Below are 24,420 nucleotides of genomic sequence, written 5' to 3' on the forward strand. Positions count from 1 at the left end.
TCTCCTGTGTGGTTGATGTGTGATCTTTTTAAATCATCAAGGACCAATAATTCACCAGGATAATCTCTCTCTCTCTCATATGGGCAGTGAGAGTTTCTGAATTATGCAACCAAGTCATTTCATTAAAGTATTTTCATTCTAACATTTCTATGAATATATTTTTCCTTGTTCTGTTTTTCAGAAATTCAGCTGTCCATGTGTTGGGTTCTAATGTCTAGTTCACAACTCCCATTTAATAAAGTTTTCTTTGGTATTTTTTCAGTTAACATCTCAAGTCTGTTACTGATTCCATTTTTTAGATTGCTGATATGTGTCCTGGTTTGAAATTCATTTTTATATTTTGTAACAACATTAATTTTCCCCATTATTTCTTTTATTAGTACTGCTATTTTTAGTTGATACAACTAATCATTTTATATCAAAAAATTATATTTTTTATAAAAAATTCCGTACTTTCTTGATGATGCAATACTGTTATAGTCTGAATTTGTTGGCCATCTTATGCTGTACTGTATTCATTTTAGGTGTTTTGTTTTGTTTTTGCTGTAGCAGTTTTTCTTTTCTGTTTGAGTGTTTTGGCTCATAGCAGTCACAGTAGCAGTTAACGCTCTTCTTATGTCTTCTCCTACTCTGATGACCACTGCCATGACCTCTAATAGACTGCTCCTGCCAACACCACCACCAAAAGTTAATCCTTTTTCATTTGCTCCTTTCCAGGCCCCCGTATCACTCAAAATCCTGGCAGGAAACAAAATCCAATTCAGAAGATTCAAGAAACTTTAATGTAAGTGGTACTCACAGAGCTGTGGTTGGGATTAAGGAAGCTGATAGGGATGTCGAGGGGCCCAGAGATCAGCAGTGATGGGAAACTGTGACCACTCCACAGGCCTGAAGATGGAAGAGGAGGACCTGAAATTACTGCAGAACCACACTGGGGATCAACGAGAGGACAGTCAGTAGAGTCATGTGCTCAACACTCTAAATATCCCACAAGATACGTGTTACTATTGCCTGCATTTTACATATGAGGGCACAAACAGTTATATAACTTTCCAAGGACACAGCTCAAAAGCTGCAGATCTAGCCCTCTTAACCGTCTCTCTGAGTGCAAAGTCCCTGCTCCTACCTCTGCAACCACAGTTTGTCCATCAAATCCTGTAGAGGCCCTTAAATGCAGGCATAGCCAGAGGTATTGTCCAGAGAACAATGGACAAAACCAACATGATACTCCCCCTCATGCAACTTCCTCACCTTTGCCTGGGGGCAGATCTGCACGTTCTGCTGTTTTCCCTAAAATAGTGGAGGAGACATTTCCTTGACTCCCTTCAGACGTCTTCTTCACAAGCAAGATGGAGCCTTGAGTGTTGTTGGAAGACGTCCTCGTCCATTTTCCTGAGGACCAAAGGCAGGGAGGTGGGGACTTAGGTAGTGTGGTTGAAGAGATTTCTCCACACTTTCTCTCAGAATTTGTTGGAAGACCATCCTCCACATCCAGCAAAGCAAGTTGAGGGTCCGATTGGTGCCACAATAGGATAGACAGTGTTGCTGGGCACTGGTTAGTTCTGTGAGTCAGCCCCTGGGTGAAAATCTACACAGACTGACATTCTATGCTTCTGTTTGGGGCCCTTGAGTATTTTGTCCTCTGTTGTCTAAAGTTTGTTTCACAGCAGACCTGCTTCCAGGTCGTAGTCCTCCCAAGTAAGAAGTTGCTTAGCTTGGCGTTTTCTCTTCAGTTCTGGCTGAGCTGCACTGGGGGTTTGGCTCGAGACAGAATGTTTCTATTCTTTTCCCAGTCCATTCATGCCCACAGCCCATGCCTCTCCACCTGGTGGATATTGCTGGGGGCCTTCATATTTGTTGGTTTACTTCTGCAATGTCTTTACTTTCTTCTCTTACTAATGGTGCTTGTTGTACTGCATTGAGAAACTAGTGCCCTGTATAAATTAGATCAAACTTGTGTCTTGATGGCAATCATTAGGTTTGTAGTATGAGGTTAAGACCTTTCTAAAGGTCAGCATCAGTCATTTTTGTGGCTCTACTTTTTGGTTCTTTTGGCTAGCTTTACTGCTATCAGGGAGGGGAGCTCTTGTAAATGTGACCTATGTCTGCAAATTGCCCACACATGTTAGAAAGAATAAATGGTTCGGAGAGAATTTGGCTATAGCAAAGAAAGGGGAAAAATGAGACCAAGTTCCCCTAATAGTTAATAAATTTAGTTAATAATAACTAAACGAAGAGGAAAATTAGGAAGGGAGGCACAAGAGTTATGTGAAAGTGAATGGGTTCAGATCTTCTGTTCATGAGTTTGAGATAAAAATAAAATGTTAAAATAGAAGTCTCCTGCATATAGCTGCAAATATGGACTTGCACGTGAACTCCAGGGCCAGCTTCAATGAGAAATGGGGTAAATAGAGATAAATAAATCCTCTGGATTCAGCAGAGGAGATAGAAAGACACTGATGGAGTGTCATACAACAATGTTTCATTTCAAGTATTTTTGTTGAGTTTAATATCAAGAAATCCTTTATCTCAGGCCACAGTCTCCCTGCCGCCACTGATCTTCCCATTCTCTGCTTTGTATGTGATCTGTCTTTCCCAGTTAATTTCGGCACACTTCCATTATGAAGATAACATACTCAAAAGGTGGCGATTCCAGCTGGATAACTTTATCAGAGCAAACCTGAGTACAGTATTGTGCAATATAAAACCTCCATCGTGGAAGGAAAGTTAACAAATCATTTTCATAGGAAATGTTCCTTTATTCTAGACAAATTAATGCACAGTGATTAGGCCAGGAGTCTGACTCCTAAATTAAAAGGTATTTCATTAGGTGACTAGATACCTATCATGCTGTTAATTCTCCATTGGTAGCAACAGCTGCAGCCAAGGTCTGCTGGTCACGAGTGCCTTCTCTCTGTCAGACCTGCACACAGCCACTCGGCATACCTTAATTAAGCCTCCGTAACGTAGTTGGCCAGGTGCTGAAAGCAACTGAAGGATATCAGAGAGTTTCTATCTTCAAGGAGATTACTGCTCAGGGATTTTTAATAGTCGTTAGAATCAATTTTTTTAAATTGCTTTCCTTTTATTAAAGTCTTCTGGTACTTCTAGAACCTATGTAGCAATATAGAAATACTCATCATTTTCAAATGGGAAAACCTACCGAATTTTAAGGCAAGAAAGAAACACGAATTTAGATTAAGGGAAACAGAACCCTTGCCTTTCAAATTGAGTTCTTCTTTCAGAAGCTTTATCTAGTTTTAATTCAGTCATCTTTGAAGAATGCTGGCCTTGGGTCAGTATGCTTTTCAATGGTTGAGAAAAATTTTCAAAAATTATGATTAATGATTAATTATTAAGTATCAATATATTGTACTTAACATCAATATTAAGTACTCCTTAATATAGACCCTCCTTTTGTGCAGCATGGGTCTAAATAAGAGAGAATTTTGAAAGTAATTATGACATAAACTGAGAACCAGAAGTAACATACAGAATAAACTTACATATACTACACAATACTTAATAGTTTACGAAACATAGCCATGAACATCACCTTACTCGATTGTATACTCTTCTCTCTTTTGAGCTGGCATAAATACAATAGAGCAATCAGGACTAACACGGGGGCCAGACTAATTTGTACAGAAGACAGAGAGGGCAAAACCAACGTGCACTGGAGTCATAGGACAAGTTTCCTTGAGTTATAATGCCTTGTTCTCTGTTTACTGTACTTTTTTTAATTCTATTTTCCCAGAGAGGTCCTTCAGATGCTTCAACATCATTCTTTAACTCAGTTTTAGTGTAGATTAGAATGAAAAGTTAGGAGGAGGGAAGACATTGTTAAAGGCAGGTGGATAGGAAACAAAATGAAATTTCTATAAAAGTTACCATTGAAAGGACTGTGAAGGAGAGATGAACACGTGGCATTTCTTTCAGAGCCTCTTCCCCATTTTCACTGAACCACTGCTTGGATTCCTTTCTGCACTGAGCATGCTGTGGGCCAAGGCTAATTTCTCGTGGATGCTGTGTTCTGGTCATAAGTCTTGCCAGAAATCTGAGGAAGTGTTGTTCAGATCAACCCAGACAACAATTATGTGCTCAGTGCACATGTTTAACTAGACCAGTGATCAGAAGTGACACTTCGCTGCAAAACGCAAAGTTGGATGGGGGAGTGAACATTCCGTGGTCTCTTCAATCCTCTCTGGACCAAACAGAACAGCCAAACACACATGCACACACAGCTGAAGTACCTTTAAATGCCTCAGTTTTTGTGTTTTGTTTTCTAAAATTTTTCCAAGGCAGTTTTAACAAACCACTGCATTTTAACAGTGATAGTGTGAACACTATAACACTGAGATGCCTGCATTCATACCAGGTCTCTCCCAGCCTCCCTTTTTCCTTCTCCTGCTCTCCCTTCTGTGTTACCTCCAGAAAGCAGGTCACAGGTGTAGGTCAAAGGAGACCGCTGGGGGAAATAGAGAAGGATAAAGGGAATCTTATCATTTCTCAGCTCTGTGTGTGGAAACACTTTACACTTCTTCAGTCAAGGGGGCATATGGGTCAATCTGTGCTCCCCTACTTAAACATGATCCTGAGAAGTGACTCAGACAAGACAGGAAATAGAATTTATGTGATTAGATGTATGTCTTTTTTTTTAATGTGTATATACAATACCAGTGCATTTAAAACTTAAAATTAGCGTATATACTGGGTACAGCAGTGCCCCATTGCACTCGAGATGGAAAACACAGAACCAACATAAAAAGCCAGAGAATAAATACAAGATCGTGCAGTAATTAACTGCTAAGTTGTGAATTAAAAGCAACAAATAACCAAAAATATCATATTTATTTTCTCTCTTAGGTAAATACATACTTTTTAAAAACAATTTTGTTGGGTAACTATTCTACTCTCAGATTTATTGCTGTCTTCCAAAATGAAAACCATCCAAATTTCAACATACAGGATTCAGCTGCAACAGCTGTACCACTGAAAAAATAGGAAATTCGACCCTAAGATGAACATACTTGGCTAAACAGCATTTTTCTTCATTGTTGGCTTTTGGCAGTTGCTATTTTGGCTGATTTGGTTTGGACAATTGACACTTAACATTTCAAATTTCTAAATCCCCTGAGAGGCTCTGAGTGGAAACAGAAAAAGTAAGAGGCAATTCAAAAATATTTAAATAACGGAAGTAAAGAAATTCTGCAGGAGAAACAAAACCTTTTATAAACTCAGAAAAGAAGCCAAAGGCAATGGATGCAGAGAAACCAGCAAGACAAGTGTGAAGTGGAAGAAACAAGTAATAAAAGTCATCCTGTTTTACACAAATTAGTAAATGAAATGAAACCAGTGGTGTAAGGAATTCAAAGGGAGAGAGAGAAGCCAGAACAAGGTGTTTCTGGGGTCAAGAGAGAGATGCCCAGACGACAGGACACAGGCCAGCCTCACCCGCTGCTAATGGGTCGTGGGACTTTCCTCAGGGTATGGCATCTTTCTGGGTTTCAATTCCAATTCTGTAAAATCGCTTTTGCCTTGAAAGAGTAATATCACTTCCATTTGTCGAATTCTTTGAGAAGACAGAGTTGCATCTCTTTGTTTCTTCTTTGGTGTTGTTTCCTGCTGACAGATTACCAGTGATGAACTTGGTACTTTAGACTGACTGAAGGCACAAATGCTACATCAACCCTGCCTGCTTTCAGGGTTAGACTAGTTAACCAGGAAGCTGGGTGAGTGTTTCACTACACCTAATTCCCAAGTGTGTGTGGGGTACCAGAACACGGAGAACGCTTGACTGTGGACCCGTGTCCCAGAAACACTCACTATTTCCTTAACGTTCTGCCTGAAATGGAGGCAAGAGAAGAGTGAGATAAATGCGTCTGTGGTGACGGTGGCTCTAGCGCAGATGGAGGGCTGTGCTTACATGAGGACAAAAGAAATTATTCAGCGTATTTATATGTTTTCTTATTGTTTTTAATTTTTTGAGGAAGATCAGCCCTGAGCTAATATCCATGCCCACCTTCCTCTATTTTATATGTGGGACACATGCCACAGCATGGCTTGATGAGTGACACCCGGGATGTGAACTGGTGAACCCTGGGCAGCCGAAGCAGAGCACATGAACTTAACCACTGCTGCACCAGGCTGGCCCATGTTTCTACGTTTTATAAATGGATTGCTTCTAAGTATCTCATTTCGTGTTTCCATTTTGATTGCAATTCGTGATCGAAGGAGATAATCCCTGTAAAGTGCTTACTAGAGTGCCTGGTCCATGGTAAGTGTTCAATAAATATGAGTTTATTACCATTAACTGGAAAGTGTGTTTGCATTTCGTAGGTTTTACTTTCCATGTAAAAAGGTGATTTGGCAAAGGCACATTCATGCATTAGTGGTAACGGTAGAAACCATTAAAATAATAAGGACATGGCATTGGGAAAAGGAAGGAGACAGGGATACAGAAATTATTATTGAAAGGAATTTTTTGCCATGATATGTTCTATTCCCCGCTCTGACAGTAATTAGTGTCTACACACAGACACACACACTTTGGAAATTCAACTCCACAGCAGGAAGAAATAATTTTAAAAGTTCATGAATTAGCATTTGACTTATCACAACAGAAAATATCTTGGGACTACATTCCTTATCTGCATATGTTAAAAAAAAAAAAGTCGTTTTATGTTTCGGTTTAAGAGGGTATTCCCATCCCCCCGACCCCATCACATCCAGAGGAAAATGACCATGCTTCTTTGTGAACAGAAAGCTGGTGTCTGGCAAGATCTAGCTTTAAAAATACCAACAGATCGATGAAGCCCCTTCAGTGTGTGTGACGTTTCCATCTCGAGGGAGGAGCTGGTGGAGCGAGAATCACAACATACAGGAAAAATCCTGTTCTCGCTGGAAAGAGAGGATTCTGACAGTTTAGGGCGATTTGAGAAAAATTAGGTGTCCTCATCTTTATTTATGAATTTTGGTCCCCCAAAAATGAAGATGTGCAGCCACTAAGGCAGACGAATGTGAGTCAAAACTATTCCTCAGCTTAACAAAAAGGTGGAGCAACAAACAGCCACTTCTGCCTTTAAAACGGGTCCGAGAAGGGTTGAACAGCTGGAGCATCAGAGGAGGGAGCCCTGCGAAGGCGCTCAGCACTCGCTCCCTGGTGGGTCTGCTTCAGAGAAAGACAGGCTGTTAGCCTCAAAAGTGCTTAAAATATTAATGCCTCCAACCACCGGGAAACCATAAACACATCAAGTTCTAAGGCCTTGCAATACTGAAAGCCAATACGTGAAAGAAGGATGAAGATCAGCATTAACAGAGAATGAAGCCCGAAGATGGACTAATCAGTGATCGAAATAGTTGAGTTTGTGTATGAGAAAAGAGCCACTTAACGCTTTTCTTAATATTTCCTTAAATATTACTATAAAGCTTGCCCATTTGATTCACAGTTGAGAAAGTCTTGTGCAGGAGAGGCACTGCATTGGGTAACAGAAAAATGACAGGAAACTTGAAGTTTCCTATCCAAATGGAGCTCAAGATTTTGCAGATTTAAATAAAACCCAAGAAATTACTATAGCACTGAGTGGTGGGTGATGCGCGTATCCTAGGCAAGTACCATTCAGGGAAGCACAGTGCCGGGGGCAGCCCACACACGTGAGAAAGCTGGAGAAGACATCTCAAGCGGGTGAGATCTGAGATGGGCCTTGAAAGATACAGAGTTTTCTAAGCGGAGAAGAGGGGAGAGAGAGGACGTCCCTCACAGAATGAACAGCGTGAGCAAAAGGGCAGAGACTCTGTGGGGAAAGGTGAAGGCTCTGGGATGAAGGACCTGCTGGGAGCATGGTGAGGAGACCTGAGCAGGAGGCAAGGCTGCTTGCTGGGCCAGATTGTGGAAGCTTTGTAGGTCCTGCTGAAGGGTGTGAGCTTCATCCTGCGAGCAATGGGGGCAAGTCACAGTGAAGGATGTGTGTTTTTGAGAGATGGCACTAGTGACAATGTGGACAGCAGAAAAAAGAGACTAAAGATGGGGCAGTTGAGAGGGTCTTTCAATCATGCAGGTGAGAAATGATAGAGGCTTCGACTAAAGCAGTGTCAGGGAAGTAGAGACAATGGAGTGGTCCACTGGGGGCTTGAACGATAGGACGTCACGTGGAAGGCAAAGGAGAAAGAGCATCAGGTGACCTTGGTCTCTGTCTGGAGAAACGATGCTACATCATGAAGGGGGATGAGGAAGAGGAGCAAGTGATGGGTTTCGAGAGAGTTGGGTAAGCCTGTAGTGCCAGTGGGAAATCCTGGTGATTTCTTTGGGAAGCCAAGAGATCCAGACTGGAGAAATAGATCGGGGGTTCAATAGCTTATGGATGTTATTTAACAGTCATGAGAGTGAATGAGATGACCAGTGGAGCATGTGGAGGAAAAAGATGGATAGAAAAGGGCCGGGGGAGAATCCTGGGGGGGTGCTGGTGACCTGGTAGAGGCCCAAAGACAACAAAATCACATGAGATGCTCGGAGAGCTGGGAGGAAAACTAAGGGACCCTTATTTTGGCTAAAGTATCACGTGAGAAATCGGATCATGCGCCATTAAGTTACTGTTAAGTATCCAAACATGGGACATATCTAATCTGTGGTCCCACAAAGTCATACCTAGATACTGCTGCTCTCCTGCGGAAATAACCAGAATTGCAGGCAAATAGCTAAAAGGAAACAACAGTCATTCTGGTACCGGAAGAGCAATGCAAAGTCAAAAAAGTGACGGCAATTCCTGCACTATATTAAATATTGGCTGAACTTAGATCCGGATTGATTTGAAAAATGAGGAAACAAGAAATCACCTTATAGCAAGCACTACGGATTAACGAAGGTAGGGATACTCGGTCCAGACAAATGAATCTATCAAAAACATGTAAAAGGGTCCAAATTAGTTATGCGTCATTTGTTTTTCTTTGCCTCCAATACTATTCAAATACTACGTTGTGTCGATGTTCCTATAGCCTTCCCATCCTTCACAACACACATGTGTGCTCGTAGATACACACACACAAGGGATAATGCAGAAAGTGCTACTTTGCAGAAGGAGAACATCAAGGTAACCACTGAGCCAGTGAAACATAAATGAAGTCTCTCTTGCTTCTATTTCCAGAGGAGAAACATGGCACCACACTCACAAATTGCGTGTGCTTTCTCCATTAAAACACACCCGGCGTCTGTCAAAATAAACTGGCTGAGAAAGTTTAAATAAATGACTCAGTACGACCCATGACCAACTGGAAAAACCCAGAGTGTAAAACTCAGAGTGATTCCTACGGACTATGAGTCAAGGAGACCAGGTCCTCACATAATGGGTGGTGCCCACTGTCACAAGAAATTGGGGGTGGAGGGAAAGTTGTAACGTGGAGGGCACCGTGGCATTCCACATCCTCAGACTCCCCACAACACATGGAGACGTCCCACTTTGGGGCCTGTCTCCTCCACACACACCTATGGAGCTCCTCAAGGACAAGAACAGCTTCCTATGCACCTTTCTGCCTCCACACCCGACACAACTTGAACCCCAAACAATTCCATTAGGCTGAATCAGGTTACAAAACCAACAGGAGATGTCCAGAACTGTGATGAACAGGGTAAAAAGAGCATGGCGTAACATTCACCATCCCTGGGAAAGGATCAAGCCAGTCTGAACAGGTGGGGCACTGTGGTTGTCCATGGGAAGCCCAGAGAAGAAGTAAGATGAAGCAGGGCACCCTGAGGAGAGGACGTTCTCTCCTCAAGCAGGAAAGAGAGCGAGAGCAAGTGCTGTCAGTGCAAAGAGTGGGAGCTCCACTGGGAAGGGGACCCCACCTTCAGCCGTTGTGCACGAGCAAGTGCCATTTACTCCACTGACCAAGGACACCTTTCTAGGCACGCTCCACCTGAAACTCTGGGGTTATCTTTGCGACACTTTCCATCATCTTTTGAACACAGTTCCTTTGACTTTGTTAGGTCCTGGGAAGTTGTCAGCAAATAACACTGTGCCTGGCACACAGTGGTGATCACAGAAATCATTGAATAAATTTATTTGAATTTTCCCTCTCAAACTGTTGGCTGAAAACTCGCTGCCAGCCACTCCCATCTGAGCTCAAGCCAGGGCAGTAAAAACACCATCAACACTGTTATAACAACCACCACCAACGTTTCAACAGTGCCAGACACTGTTCTAGATTCTTCACAGGCATTAACTCTTTTAGTCCTCTCTAATAATCCTATGGATAACTATTATTATTATCCCAATTAATATCCCAGAAGAGGAAACTGAGGCACAGAGAGAGAGACAGGGATGAGAGAAACATGAAGACAAAGATAATAGTTCCCCCAAACTCCGCAAACTCTTATTGAGGAAGACCCGGCTGCTCACAGGTACCACGTCACAGAGACGATGGACCATTAATAGTCAGAGATGGCCCGAACATGAGGGACCAAGAGTGGGGGTATGGAACAGAGTAAGAGTGTGTCAGATGCAGGTGCTGGTAATCTTCCTGGGATGCAGTGCGAACCGTCAGCATCAAGGCTGGGTCCCCTAGTGTCAGAGGCCGTAGACCACCACGATGGTAGCAGTTCAGAAAGGTCACGATTCTGTGTACAGAAGTCAGGCTTCATCACTACATCCCAAGTGCTATAACCTTTGGGAACCACTCCATTTGATGGAGGGAAGAAAACTATCAACATCTTGTCAAGTCGACAGCTCTTCAGTTCTGAGATTTGGCATTGCAGCCTACAGAGTGCTGGGGTGGATCTAAAACTCGCAGGGACAGGATGACCCCAAGCAAGGGCTGAGTGACACGAGGCCAATTTAAACTACTTCAAGTCACACATTTAATCCCTTTTGGAGCTTGAGACCCAGGCAGTTATACAGAGACATTTCTAATGCATCATTGAAATTCAGGTCAACTTTTCACGTGGCGTATGAGATTACCCAGTTCAATGCAGACATCTTCCCTCTACCGGGAGCACCTGCTCAAGTCAACAAGCTTTCTCTGTATCTAGAAAGAGCAAGAGTAATTAAGCACTACAGTTTTACTGACCTAGTAAGTAACACACCTAATATATAGGTGATGGCTGTGACAGGGTAAGGGACTCCTCCATCCCAAGAATTAACCAAAATCTAATTTTCCAGGAAGGTGATGCTACAGGGGCAAGAGAAGATGAGGTTTTAACCTTCTAAGTTATATGGAACCTGTGAATCTTCTGAAACTCCTAGCAATGGTTTATGTGCATGTGTTTCTTCTATAGAAGGAAGGCCTTTAGCTTTTGTTTAACTGCTGAAGTCAGGAACCCAGGAAAGATTAAGAATCACAAGTATAAACACAATAAGTTAGGGGCCGGCCCCAAGGCAGAGCGGTTAACTTCTCGCACTCCGCTTCGGTGGCCCAGGGTTTCCCTGGTTCAGATCCTGGGTGCGGACACGGCACCGCTCCTCAGGCCATGCTGAGGCGGAGTCCCACATGCCACAACTAGAAGGACCCACAACTAGAATATACAACTATGTACTGGGGGGTTTGGGGAGAAATAGCAGGGGGAAAAAAAAAGATTGGCAACAGTTGTTAGCTCAGGTGCCAATCTTTAAAAAAAGGAAAAAAGTATTATCATTTAAAACAAAAAAGATAATAAGTTAGAATTAAGAAAATTTCCATAATTTACTCCATCTCCTGAACTTCCCACACTGAACTGAAGGGATATAAAAAAGCGTTTTCACCAGAGAGATTAACTGATCATTGCCGTTTATGCTCTTTCCTCAGAAAACACACATTCGTGTTTGAGTGAGATGCGTCCTCACTGGGTAGAGCCGGGCCCTGACACCACATCCTGAGGTTCACATCCCAGCGCCACCTCTGTCTAGCTGCATAAACCAGGAGGAGCGACCACACCCCTCTCCCGCTCAGTCCTCCCATCGGCAAAACGAGCCCAACAATAGCTCCTACCTCCGATGGCTGAGAGGATTAAATTACGTCAGGTTTACGGAGCCCTTATCAAAGCACCGGGCACCTAAGAAACATGAGTTGTTTGGTTATGATCGTATAGCTGTGACAGAATGTGACCTTTAAAAAATAATTTTCCCCAATTTACAAGTTTTTTCAGAGATTCGTGATGGCTCAGCTGTCAGTCACAAAGCACCCGGTCTCCATCTGCGACTCCTGTGCCGTCCTCTTGATTATTTTGTTAGGTACCAAGAAATCCATCGTTCATAAGCTGCTTTGTGTGTTCCAAGGATGACATGTTGCCAGGTTCCTGCCAAGTCTCCTCAAATATGAGTTGTAGTTTAATTTTAAGTAAAATTTGCAACTCCTGGCACCTACACTCGCTTACACTTGGCGAAATTGAACTTCTCACTCTTAAGACAAAAGGCTCAAAGAGCTATTTTGAGTTTTTACAAAACAACATGTGTGTGAGTAAGGAATTAGGTAATCCAAAAATATGTAATTAAATTTCCCTTAAAATAAACATTCTTTCAGCTCCTTTGTTTTTAATTAGAGGAGGAACATTTCCTAAACATGGAGTTAGTTCTCCAAATTTTTAAGAGTGAGATGTGTCAAGAAAAAAAAAGAATTAAAACCTTTACCCCAAATTGGTTCTTTCTGAAAATGAATTATGGTTTGTCTTAAGGATTTACGTACAGAGAAAGGGAAGAGAGTTTAGTCATATAAAGGGTTCATTCATTCCTTGAGAGCAGACAAGTGGTTTAAAATTATTGTCCGCAGAGACACAGAAAAGACGACCCTGTGAAGATGGAGGCAGAGAGACTGGAGTCATAAAAATATATATACTGTGCAATTTTTGGTGAAACTTACTTGTTTCTATACCGTCATTAACAAGGCCTCTCAAATGTTTACGTTCTTTTGTGTTTTGTATAAACGCCCTCAGATCTGTAAGTTGAGCTGAGGACATGTAGATGGGAAAACACTATCATTGTATCATTGAAGGATTCTTTTCTTTTTTAAAGTTACTGACAAAAAGTTCAAAATTATACTTGTCTTATTAAAGCAACATAGTAAACTGAGAGGGCAATAAGTTCTCAAAAAAGCCAATTTTATCTCAATTCTGCATAAATAAAATTGCTTTAATTTTTTATCATTTCTGGCAGGAAAGGTTCTAAATTGTCCCAGATATGCTTTGTAGATGCACAGGGCTAGAGGGGTTCACTGCAAATGCTCCTTTAGCCTATCTCCCAGTTCCTAGGCTGAATGACTTTCTTAGCCTCTCAAAATTACAGGTATTCTCCCAAAAGTATAATTTGTAGAGCCTTGTTCATTAACACATCCTAGGAGATAAAGTGTACTCACATATGTAGTATTCCCTTTTATCTTGCCATCTATGAAACGTGTTGAAAACCTGTAAGTGAATCTCTTTAGTATTATTTCCAGGGCTTCAAACACAAATGTCATATTACTTATCGTTTTGACTAGAATTATCTTGTTTACACAGGCACATTTCCTTGCAGAGATGACCTATCATTATGAAAATGGTTTTCTAACCAGGGAAATTATTCATCCCACTGGTCCATTCCTCAGCAGCGACCTGCTGCTCTGTTTACCAAGATGGACAGGACTTAGATTTCTAAGTATTGATGGTGCCAACCTCCTTTTAAGCTCACTTTAAATTTAACTTGAATTAGCACTTACTAAATGCCAACTATATATGAAGCACCCTGCTTTCTGCTTTCACACACACACAAAATCATATAAACTCTCTTGAATGAGATTGCTTTACATAATAAGACTATTTACTACATCTTTATGGAGGACATCAATGCACAACAAAGGAAGTGTAGGCTTATGTGAAGATTTGCACAAGAAGTCCAAATTCTTTTCTGACTTTGGATTTTGAAATGTCCTATAGTCCAAGAGCTAACCAACAGAAATGATATAAAAATCTGTTGTAAAATGTTTCCTGTGATCAATATTAACTAATGTTCACCAAAAAAGAATTTTCAGAGCTGCTTGCAAAAACCTCCAATAAAGAAGTCAGGTAGAGTTTTAATGAGCATACTTGAAGACCAAGACACAAGACATCAAAATATGCTCAGATATAACCAAAGCACAGGGGACTGAATGAATTATGTCCATAATTGAAGAGACCAGTTAAAGAAATCCCCTTTGTTTGGACTTTTCAAACTAAAAGAATAAAGATTGAGGAAGGATATGATTATTACATATAGACCCTGGCACCAAACTCATACTTTAGAAATCACCACAGCTTCCCACATATAATAATAAATTTTAAAATAACCAAAAAGTTTAAATATAAATATTCCCATCTATTAAACCATGTAGATGAAAAGTGAAAATTCAAGTAGATATTCAGATGGTTTAGACACATAGAACCTCCATACTTTTCCAAGTGTCCTGGTGTTTAAGTCATCAAACATTTTGACCATCTTCTCTCTTCTCTCTCAACACACACTCGCCTGACAATCACTGGGCTTCTGTTATCTCCTCTTCAGAACTCCCAGATCCACGGCCCCACCCTGACATGTCTCCAGCACTGACATCCACATTTCTACTTGGATATCCTGTCTACACTTCAAGCTCAGTGTGCACCAAATTGAATATATTCTTATCCCTCACACACACACTCCTTCTCATGTACACGCTAATTTGGTTTATGGCACCAGGAAAAGCATCAATATTCACATTCAAATAGCACAGAAGTGGTATTGGTTCTACAGCCGGCAGATCTGAAATGCACACCCACCCCTGAACTTCACCCTCACGGTCATAATCCAAGCCTCTTCTTGCTTCCCCACCTTTCCTGCTGCCATAGCATTCTCCGCGCTACTTCTCTTTCTTCTGTGTACTGGTAAATCTTTATTCTGACATTTACATCTGCATCTACCTTTACAGCCTCACATCTTAGGCTATTGTTTAATAAGCCGATCTCTTCTCACTCTGGAGTGAGCGCACCGCTCCTCTTCCCAGTCGTACAGAGCAACCCAAAGTGTCTCTGTTCCATAGCCTCAAACTCAAGGTAGAATGAAAACACTCAGTTTAAAGCTCAGCCAAACGCCATCTGGTCCAGAAGGCAACCCCAATCTCCCAGCTATGCACGAGTAAGCTGCTCACGTGTGATAGTCTCTTTACATCTCTCTTGTGGCACTCTCCAGTTTCTTTCTTCTGTAATAATATTAACATGTGTGCATAACTTTCTCTCCTTCTAAGTTCTTTGGCAGTAAGATCTTGTCTACAATAAACACCCAGTAAACATTTGTTGAATAAATGAATGACGGGATGGACGAAGAAAAGTCTTCACAAAGAATTCACTAAAACTTTGTGTTTTTCACCCAGATGTTTGGCATCACGGAGACACTTCTGAAAAGGAAATAAATTAATTGGTAAGAAGCGATGTTTTCTCTCAGCTTCCATTCAAACCGTTGTGAACCCGTCATGTCACCACAATGTTCTATCTGCATGTTTGTGCTTCCTCAGCTTTCACAGCCAAACACCTGCAGTTAACCGACCACGCATTCCAAAGTATTTTTAACATGACTCAGATTGATCTGGGGAGTTGACAACTTCTCAACATCCAGCTGAATTCCAAGCTAAATGTCAGTATTTTCACAGAGACTCCTTCCATAACATGGGAAAGGCTCTGCTCTCGCTCCTCTCGTTGAGCAATGTGCTGGCCTGAGTGAGCCTGACCACATCTCTCCCACTGGATTGACAACACGGACATCTCTTTTGTGAATACACTGAAAGAATCCGAAAGTCGTGCAAGTTTCTATTTTCAAATGCTGTACGTTGAGGTTTTTGAACTATTATCGTGCCAGACGGCAAGACTGAAAGAAAATGCAACTGAGCCTTAGCTATTACCGTCTTCCTCACAGACCCTCCTTCCATTTCAGTCAGTGGATTTCAGGTGAAAAAGGCTACTGAAATTCTTCTTCCGTTTAGAGCAGCAGTAATACCGGCTATGCCACTACCTATCACTTTTAAACCAGGCTCCACAGCTTTCAAAATCCAGGTCAAATTGTTCTGTGCTCAAGGCATCAAAAATACTTCCTCCAATAATTTTATATGTTAGGACATTCTAAGATAGTTTTATACTCTTCAAGATTACCTCTGTAAAATCAATAGTACATGACCGAATTTTCATCCTGTATAATTAACACTATTTTATAAGGTTTGTAGTTATTGTTTTGGCCAGCAGACATTTCAAATTTTGCATCCCATAACCAAACAACAGTAGAAAATTCATTATTTATATTGTAACTAGTAAATCAATGAATACGTTTTAAATGTAATGGGATTACTAATGACCATGTAGTAAAAAGAAAAGAAATTTTGATCTGAAAAAAAATACATTTCTCTACTGAGCAAAACTCAACACCAAATAGCATATCGATTTAAGAAGTTTGCATATAAGCATAACCAACATCAAAATCTAACGTCAAAAGATCAGATTCCTGCTGTGGGCACATCATCCCACTAAGTTTTAAGCAGCATCGTATGGTTGACTTTTGTTTTCCCGGAGCCTAGCTGCATATTTTGGAGATTGTGTGAAAATGACCATAGCTGTATACCCTCAACAAGTCCCTCTAGATCTGTTTCCTTGGGCTGCCTTTACAACCAAAGTGAATGCGCCATATGAGAACATTCTGCATTACTTGATCAACTCCTTGACTTGTTTCTAAGGCTGCACACACTTGAGGTTGCTGGTCATGGGGTGTGCCTGGAAGTCTCCCACCCCCTCGTCTCTGATCTACCAGCCTGACAGCGAGATCTAAAATTCCTGCCATTATTATTATCCTTTTAGGTTATGTGATTGTTTTTTCACAGCAGAGATAAATTTGACAAACTGAAGGAAAAAGGAGAAATACTAGAAACTTAGAATTCATTTGTAGGAGATCTTCAAATTATCCTAACAGCAAATTCTCTCTAACCTTCCACTCAGTGAAATTGAATTACCACATCTGTTACCTGCTGTTTCTGAAGGGGTTTTCTGAGGATTTTGGTATTGTTTGCAGGAAAAAGATCTTCACAAGGTGTCAGAAAGGAATCCAGGCTCCTCTGAACCTTTGTAAGCAGACAGCAAGGTGACTTTGTCTAGAGACGTTTGGACTCTCCCTGGATCCCACACCACCAGGGCAGGTAGAGTTTCCTGGGCGCTGGGCTCTGACCAGGTGTGTTTGGTGGTCCCCACATGAAACATTGCCCTGCTCCGGGCTGGAGTGGGCTGGGCACGTGAAAGCCTCTGTCCCCTTGAAACCTGGAAAACAAGAAGGCAAAAATTGGTGGTCAGACTGTTGCTGCAATTCAGATTCATAGCATTTAATTCAATATGCATTTATCAAAAAAATTATGATGTTCAAGACACAGAATACGAACTCAAGGAGTTTCACACATTGAGATAAGAATCCCATAGAAATCTGGATGCCATATCTTTTAGTTTTTGCCTGTAGGGGAAAGAAGCTGGAAGTGGATTCTTGGTTGCACTTAATTTTGAGTTTAGGAATGGTAGCCGGGTCAACACAGCCTTTAAAGGACATATAAAAGACCCATCATGGGTCAGCCCCAGTGGCCTAGTGGTTAAGTTCAGCACACTCTGCTTCAGTGGCGTGGGTTCAGTTCCCGGCCGTGGACCTACACTGTTTTGTTAGTGGCCATGCTGTGCTGGCAGTCCACATACTAAAAAATAGAGGAAGATTTGCACAGATGTTAGCTCAGGGAGAATCTTCCTCAGCAAAAAAAAAAGACCCAGCAAAAAAAACATAACTTTTGATGTTACCAAGTACAATAATTCAAAACCTTCAAGTGCTCTTAATAAATCTCAATGATTACTATTTATTATCACTATCACTTTCTACTTAATAACTAAAACCACAGTGTTCTTTCCCGGGTTAGAATTTGAGAAATCAGAGAACTAACGTGTATTGGGCAACTAATCCACCTCAGGCTATCCAAGGGATTAGACAGACATCTTTTGCTTAAAGTAGAGCTAAGAGTAACCTTAGCATTCCAAAATGTTGATCAGAAAGCTAGAACTTGTTTTAATTCCCTGAGATCCCCAGGAAATAACGTCTAGCTTTATCTGAAACAAATTCCCCAGAACGTTAAACACACTTGTCTTCAAACTCAAAGGTAAATGCTGATGAATTCTGAATTATCGGCTGCTTGGGGCTCACGCCATTATCAGTGCTGGGCAGAGCCACGTTGGAGGTGAGGTAAAAGAAAAAATATGCATGCATCTGTGTGCAAAATATCCTCCCATATTTTGAACCAAGTGGAAAAAGTTCATAAAAGTTCTACAGTCAAAGCACTGTTCACACTCCCCTGTCAGCCCTCACAGGCCGCCTGGCAGAGGCTGAGGGACACACTGGCTGGGAACACGGGCTGATGGCAAACAACTGTTCCAGTTGTGCAATAATGCAGGGCAATTAAGCAAACGAGCAACAACCTGTCTTCACTTAAAATTTCATTTGCTCATTAAGGATTTTTTTGCATTAATTTTTACTTATTTTTAAAATATTTCATTAAAATATTATTTTAATTACTGAGGTTTTTGGTGCCCCTTAAATTTTGCTCAGGGCAAGTGACAGTAATCCCAGCCCTGCCCTGTCCTTTGTCGTAGTTGGTCTAAGGTTTTGTCGTAGTTGGTCTAAGGTTGACTACAGTTTCAGTTTCTTTCCCATCCAGCCTGTCCGTTAAACGGAGCCTCTGGTACCTTTCTCGGGGAACTGCCAGGTGATTAAAAAGTCAGGCAATGGATGAAAAATGAGTTTAAAAAATGAACGTAGATAATGTGAAACAAAATAACAAAAAAGCAATGTGTTAATATTTAAGAGTTAACTGTATGTCCCTAACAGCTTTTCACTTGTGGCGTTAGAAATGGTTTAATCTTATTTTGATGGATATTTAAGAGTTTGCTGTTTAGTGGTATTACAACTCTTTCAAATATTCAGAGATACTTTTGTCGCTATTGTTTTGTTTATAGCCCAACTATGTATACTAGATCCCTCGTGTAGATTTAAGGGAAATAAAATCTTCAAAAGAAAAATATTGAGTCATTAAAAATTAGAAAAGAATAGAATTTTGCGGAATCTTTGTCGCTATAAATTTAGAGCCATGAGTAATACAGGAATCCTGGTTAACCTCACTTCTAGATTGTTCCAAGTGGAATATACCGCCTCTTGAGTGACTAACTGAACACATTTTACTCAAGTAATGTGGCCTGGATGGATTATGCAGAGATATAGTGGAAGTTTGCCTTTCAGTGAATGTTTCTTAAAAAAAAGTTGAATGCTGATTATTTACATCTATAATAGGCTTACTCAAACACAGATAAGCATTTGGTCTAAATCTCAGAGGGAAGGAACCGCCCATAATAAACCATCTGTCTGAATGAGTCCTTCCAAGTCCTTTAGTGAGCAGAGCACACATTCGGGGCTGCAAAGAGTGGGACAGGGTCCCCCTGCCCTTGACCAACAAGCTCAGAACACTCACTCCATGCATTCGTCTCTTACAGCTGACAAAAACTCACGTCCTAGAACCATAATGTAGGTCCGACGAGTTAGACACAGTCAGAGGATTCTAACACTGTCCACAGTAAAGAGTTTAAGATTTGTTTTCAAAATCAACAGTCTGTGCTCACCCAGGTTTCTGATTTCCTTTTGTATTGCAAAGTACAGTCGCATTCACACAGGCCGTCTTGCTGTCTTCGTTAACAGGCAGATCGTTGCTTTATTTCGTCCTTGCGAACGGCTTGCTGTGCACAGTTGACTCTGTCCTTTGTTGCAGTAATTAATGTTGATCTTCTCCTTTTAGTGTCCCTGCATTTTTCCCCCTTTTTCTTTCCTTTCCACCTTAACACACTTAGTGAATCATTTTTAATTGGGGGCCTTCAACAAAACATTTCAGGAATGTCTTAATAACTTTTTTTCCTGATAAACTAACTCATCACTGGCTTCAGAGTCAGACTTTGAACTCCAGCTCCAACACGGCCAAGCCAAGTGACCCTAGTGGAGACCAATCGCATCTCCTCTGACCTTCTCCTCAGCTTCATGTGGATAGCAGTGCCTGCCTCAAAGCAGAACCAGGGGGTTAAAGCAACAACATGCCCAAGGTGCCTACCTATTACAGCAATTCCAAACGGTTCAGCCGCATAGTAAGAGTCCACAGATGCCAGCGTCCATCCTTCCCCTGGGCCGAGGCTGGCTGAGCAGGGACTTCCCGTATAATCGACTTGCCCAACGCGCAATGCAATGTATCTCCTGCAAAGTCCTTAGAAAACACGAGGAGCAACGGGCACAGGTACCAACCTTTATGGCTGCCTGAGACGGTGGATTCTTTGCCCTTTTGGCTTGTTAGTTTTGGTAGAAATTCAACCAAAAGCTGGCTCCGTCTTATCTTTTACAGAACTTTCTTAGAGAGATATAAAATGATTTTCTGTCCATTTCTTTGGTCATTTTCCAATTCCCCAAGGGTCATATTTGCTGTATACAGTAACTTTTTTTTCTCTTTTTCCCCATAAGAAAGCCCCAAGATGGAATCTTATTTCTTAAACACTAAATGTTTTGTTAAATTCCTATCACAAGTTTTCATGACCCATGATAAGAAAAGACTTTCAGAAAAGACCACAGAGACCACAAGACATGACTGTTACAGACACTACTGTTTCTGAAAAGCAAGTGAATAAGAACTGCTGAATCGCCAACTTCAAATATTGCCTCGGTTTCTACATCAAACAACAAAGGTATCCGAAAAAGTTTTATTTTTGTCCAACTTCTAGACAGACTTTTTTGCTTTCTTTAACAAAAGCTAACTTTCTTTTTGTTTACTTGTTCCCAGTGGGGTAAATCCTCATTCTGTTCCTACAACCCATCAGGTCCCTGCCTCAGGGCAAAGTGCCATTTGACACGAACCGGAGCTCCAAATCTGGCCCAGAAGGATGGAGACAAGACAGAGGGATGGGACTGTAAACCCGGCCGTAGAGGTTAACATTCATCACCCCAGGTTTACTTCCCGTGATGCTCAAGTAGAGGAATAAAAATAAATCAGCATTTCAGCAAAACTCTTACTATTCTTGCCAGCTTCATCATTAATTTATTTACAACAGTGTTTGGCAGAGATGGGGGAGAGACTGAAATTTAAACTAGAGTTACAGATCCATCCTGTTTTTCTCCAAAGGGCTTACTTAGTCTAACGTTTCCCATGTTTTGTTTTCACAGATTTTTCAATGCTTCCTCATGAGGTGTAACCACTGTGTGTGTCATATTTTTGCCAACCCAAAACATTATTATGGCTCTCTGAGAATTGGCTTTTCTGAATCAAAGCAAAATTGGCACAGACTATTGATGAAACTAGTAAGTTATGTCAGTTCTTAGAAATGTCCTTAATCATAGGCAATCTTGATTAAATCCCTATTCTTCTTGTACTTAAAACTCAGGAGTGATAATTGCTAGTTGCTTAATTATCAAAGATGTGTGTCCACATTGGTTATATTTTCTTTAATTCTTAACTGGGAAAAATTGGGGGGAATTATTATGATTCTCCTTCAACATCACAAAATGAAAACTTTTCTGTGGTCATCTAGAGGTGATTTCTAGCTACCTGGAATGTTAATAGTGACACTTCCAGATTTGTATAGGTGACTTGTTATTTCTTTCTTTCTGCATAGCTCTTTTTTCCCCTGTATTTTCTAAATTTTTTACAGCAAGCATGTACTGTTTTAGTAACAGGTTAAAATATTTTGATCAAACAAAGTATAAGCCAGCTTTCCTCAAGGACAAAGCTCGTCACAGTGTTGTGGGGGAGGTGTGTTCTGAACAAGATTCTGGATGGGGACAGTGTTGTCACTTGGCAGAGAGGAGAGGAGAGGAGAAATGCTCAGAGGGCGATGACAGATAAAGGATGTTTCACAGGAAGCATCATCTGGTGACCAACCTTGAAGCACATTTGAAAGTGCTTAGAACTTAGGGAAATTCGTATTCACTGTAATTTTCCAGCAAGGACGGTGCAAGAGACATTTGTATTTTATAGTGATGATTCCTACAGTAAAGGCTGCAGGAGCTAAGCACTTTGCTAATATATTCTCTTTGATTGATTGCTGATTACTGCTCTGCCCAGTTCATTAGGTTTTGAACTTTTTTTGTTCATAACCCACTGTAAGAAATATATTTTATATGGCAACTCAGTACACACACACACACATTCACACCATATACCTAGATCTACTTTAATGCCTATGTCTATATCCATATAAATATCTCTGTCTATATCCAGAGCCCCTTCTCTATCTATGTCAATATCTGTATCTCTATCAATATACATGTCTCTATCTCAATCTATGTCAATATCCATATTTCTGTCTATATTAATATCCATATCTATATCCATATCTGTATCTCTGTCTCGATATTTATCTCTCTATCTATATCCAGATCCTTATCTCTACCTATATCCATATCCGTATTTCTGTCTATACCCATATCTCTATCTATATCCAGATTCATATCTCTATCTATATCAACACCCAAATCTCTGCCTACATCCATATCCATATTTCTGTCTATATCCATATCTCTATCTATAGCCATATCCATATGAAAGTAAATTGTTGTGCTGCCACGCCTGGCCTTGCTACATTCCTGTCCTATTCTATTCTATTCCATATAAAAAGAATTCCTGGCCACGACCTGGTAAATCAGCTCTATGACGCACTCATGGTAGTGGGTTATAGTTTAAAAATCACTAGTTTGGTACATTCTTAGTCTAAAAGCAGCAGTACAGCAAATATATTATTGGAGCAGTCCTGGCCTCACGGACAAATGCCCAGGCCCATGGCAATAAAAAAGGCAAAATAATGGTCTAGAAACAGAATTTTCAGGAGTTACGCAGAGACTCCTTGATGGAGGCAAGAAAGAGAACGGAAGATGACTCAAGTGTTTTGTACCTAACGGATCTGAGGCCACTCACTCTGTGGACAGTGTTGGAAACACCAGAAATGGGTAATGATTTGAGTCTGTGACCTGGCCTTTTACTTTTCACACTGAAATTTTTCATCAATTTTTCATCTATTACAAAACTTCTCAATTTGTCTTTTTTCCTGTTTTACTTTTTATGACTTTTACGTCTTTTTTCCTCTATTAATTTATAACCACTACACAGGAGTTATTTTGATTTCTATTTCCTTCTTCATTTGCCACAGTCCCCAGTGTTAGTATTCTGCAAGGACACATGTGCCAGACATGTCAAAAAAGGAACTGGTTTACTAAAACATGCATCTTAAAAAGTCACACGTGTGCGATTCTCTCCCCTTATTCTCCAGCTCTCAGTGACGACGGAAAGGCACATTCTCTGCTTGAAAGAGGGAGGGCTTTGACCTGAGACAGAACTGAGTTCAAATCCCACACCTGACTATTACTAGTCTTGTAACCTTGGAGAAGGGCATAGCTTCTGACTAGTCAGAACGTTTTTAGTGGAAAGTGACAGAATCCCAAATCAACCCAGTTTGAGCAAAAAGGAAAATTGCAGGCTCACATGAGCGAGTCACTATCTGTAAATACAGATTCCAGGACTCTACGGCTCTCTCTGTTGAACAGCTCCAAATTTACATTCTACGGCTTAACAACTCCCAGGGGAAGAGAATTGTTTTGCCAGTTGCTCCAGAGAAATATCCTGAGGCAAAGCTGATTGGTTCTAACTGCCTGAGTCAGGTCATATGTCCGTCTCTGAAGCAGTCGGTGTAGCAAAGAACACACATGGCCCTCATTTGCTAAGCCTGGGTCAGGAACCCACCCGAAGCCAGAGGAGGATCTAACCATCCGAGCCATAGGGATGGACAGTAAGAGTTCTCCAAAGAAAACTAGGCTGTACTTAGGAGGAGAGGAGGCAGAAGATAACAGGTGTCCACGTCGTCTCTTAAAGCTTAGTTCCCTTACGCCTGACATGCGGATGGTGTGCATAAGGTTAGGTTGGGGGTCAGAAATGGCAAGCAGGTAGAGAGGGGGTACTCAGCAAGAGAGTGAGTGACGAATGACACAGCGAAGGGGTAAACGTGACAACAGGTGAGGCTGGGTCAAAGGATACGCTAGTGTTCCTTTTACTAGTTTTATTATTTTGTTTTACTTTTTTAAGTTTGAAATAATTTCTATATAAAAAGTTTTTTTAAAAAAGACTAGATTCTCAGCAACTGTTATTAACATTTTTCCTAAGCCTGGCTCAACAATATTCATGGTTATGAAATCTTTATGAGATAGCTGTGTTTTGGTCCTCCGAAGTCTGTTAGAGTCTTACACTATTAACAAAGGCAGTTTAATACCGACGTTGGGTGCCAGAGTATTTACGCAAGCAATCTTTTCATAATTCACTGAAGCCAGGTGAAGCTAGAGATAGTCACATTCATAATTTGTTATCAAGCATCATAAATATTATGAAATGCCAATCTGAAAAAGT

The 24,420-nt window shown here is 41.0% G+C and overlaps 1 long non-coding RNA gene across 1 annotated transcript; it reads right to left on the reverse strand.

The window, feature by feature from the left end:
* Positions 1 to 3,502: 3,502 nt before the first annotated feature.
* LOC106836571 (uncharacterized) lies at positions 3,503 to 20,063 on the reverse strand. Its single transcript, XR_001399377.3, has 3 exons — positions 19,619 to 20,063; positions 16,948 to 17,236; positions 3,503 to 15,339 (listed from the first exon to the last, which is right to left on the reverse strand). It is a non-coding gene; the product is annotated as an uncharacterized lncRNA (long non-coding RNA).
* Between the last annotated feature and the right edge of the window lie 4,357 nt (positions 20,064 to 24,420).

This window comes from Equus asinus, chromosome 21 (assembly GCF_041296235.1).
Source record: "Equus asinus isolate D_3611 breed Donkey chromosome 21, EquAss-T2T_v2, whole genome shotgun sequence".
Lineage (NCBI taxonomy): Eukaryota > Metazoa > Chordata > Mammalia > Perissodactyla > Equidae > Equus > Equus asinus.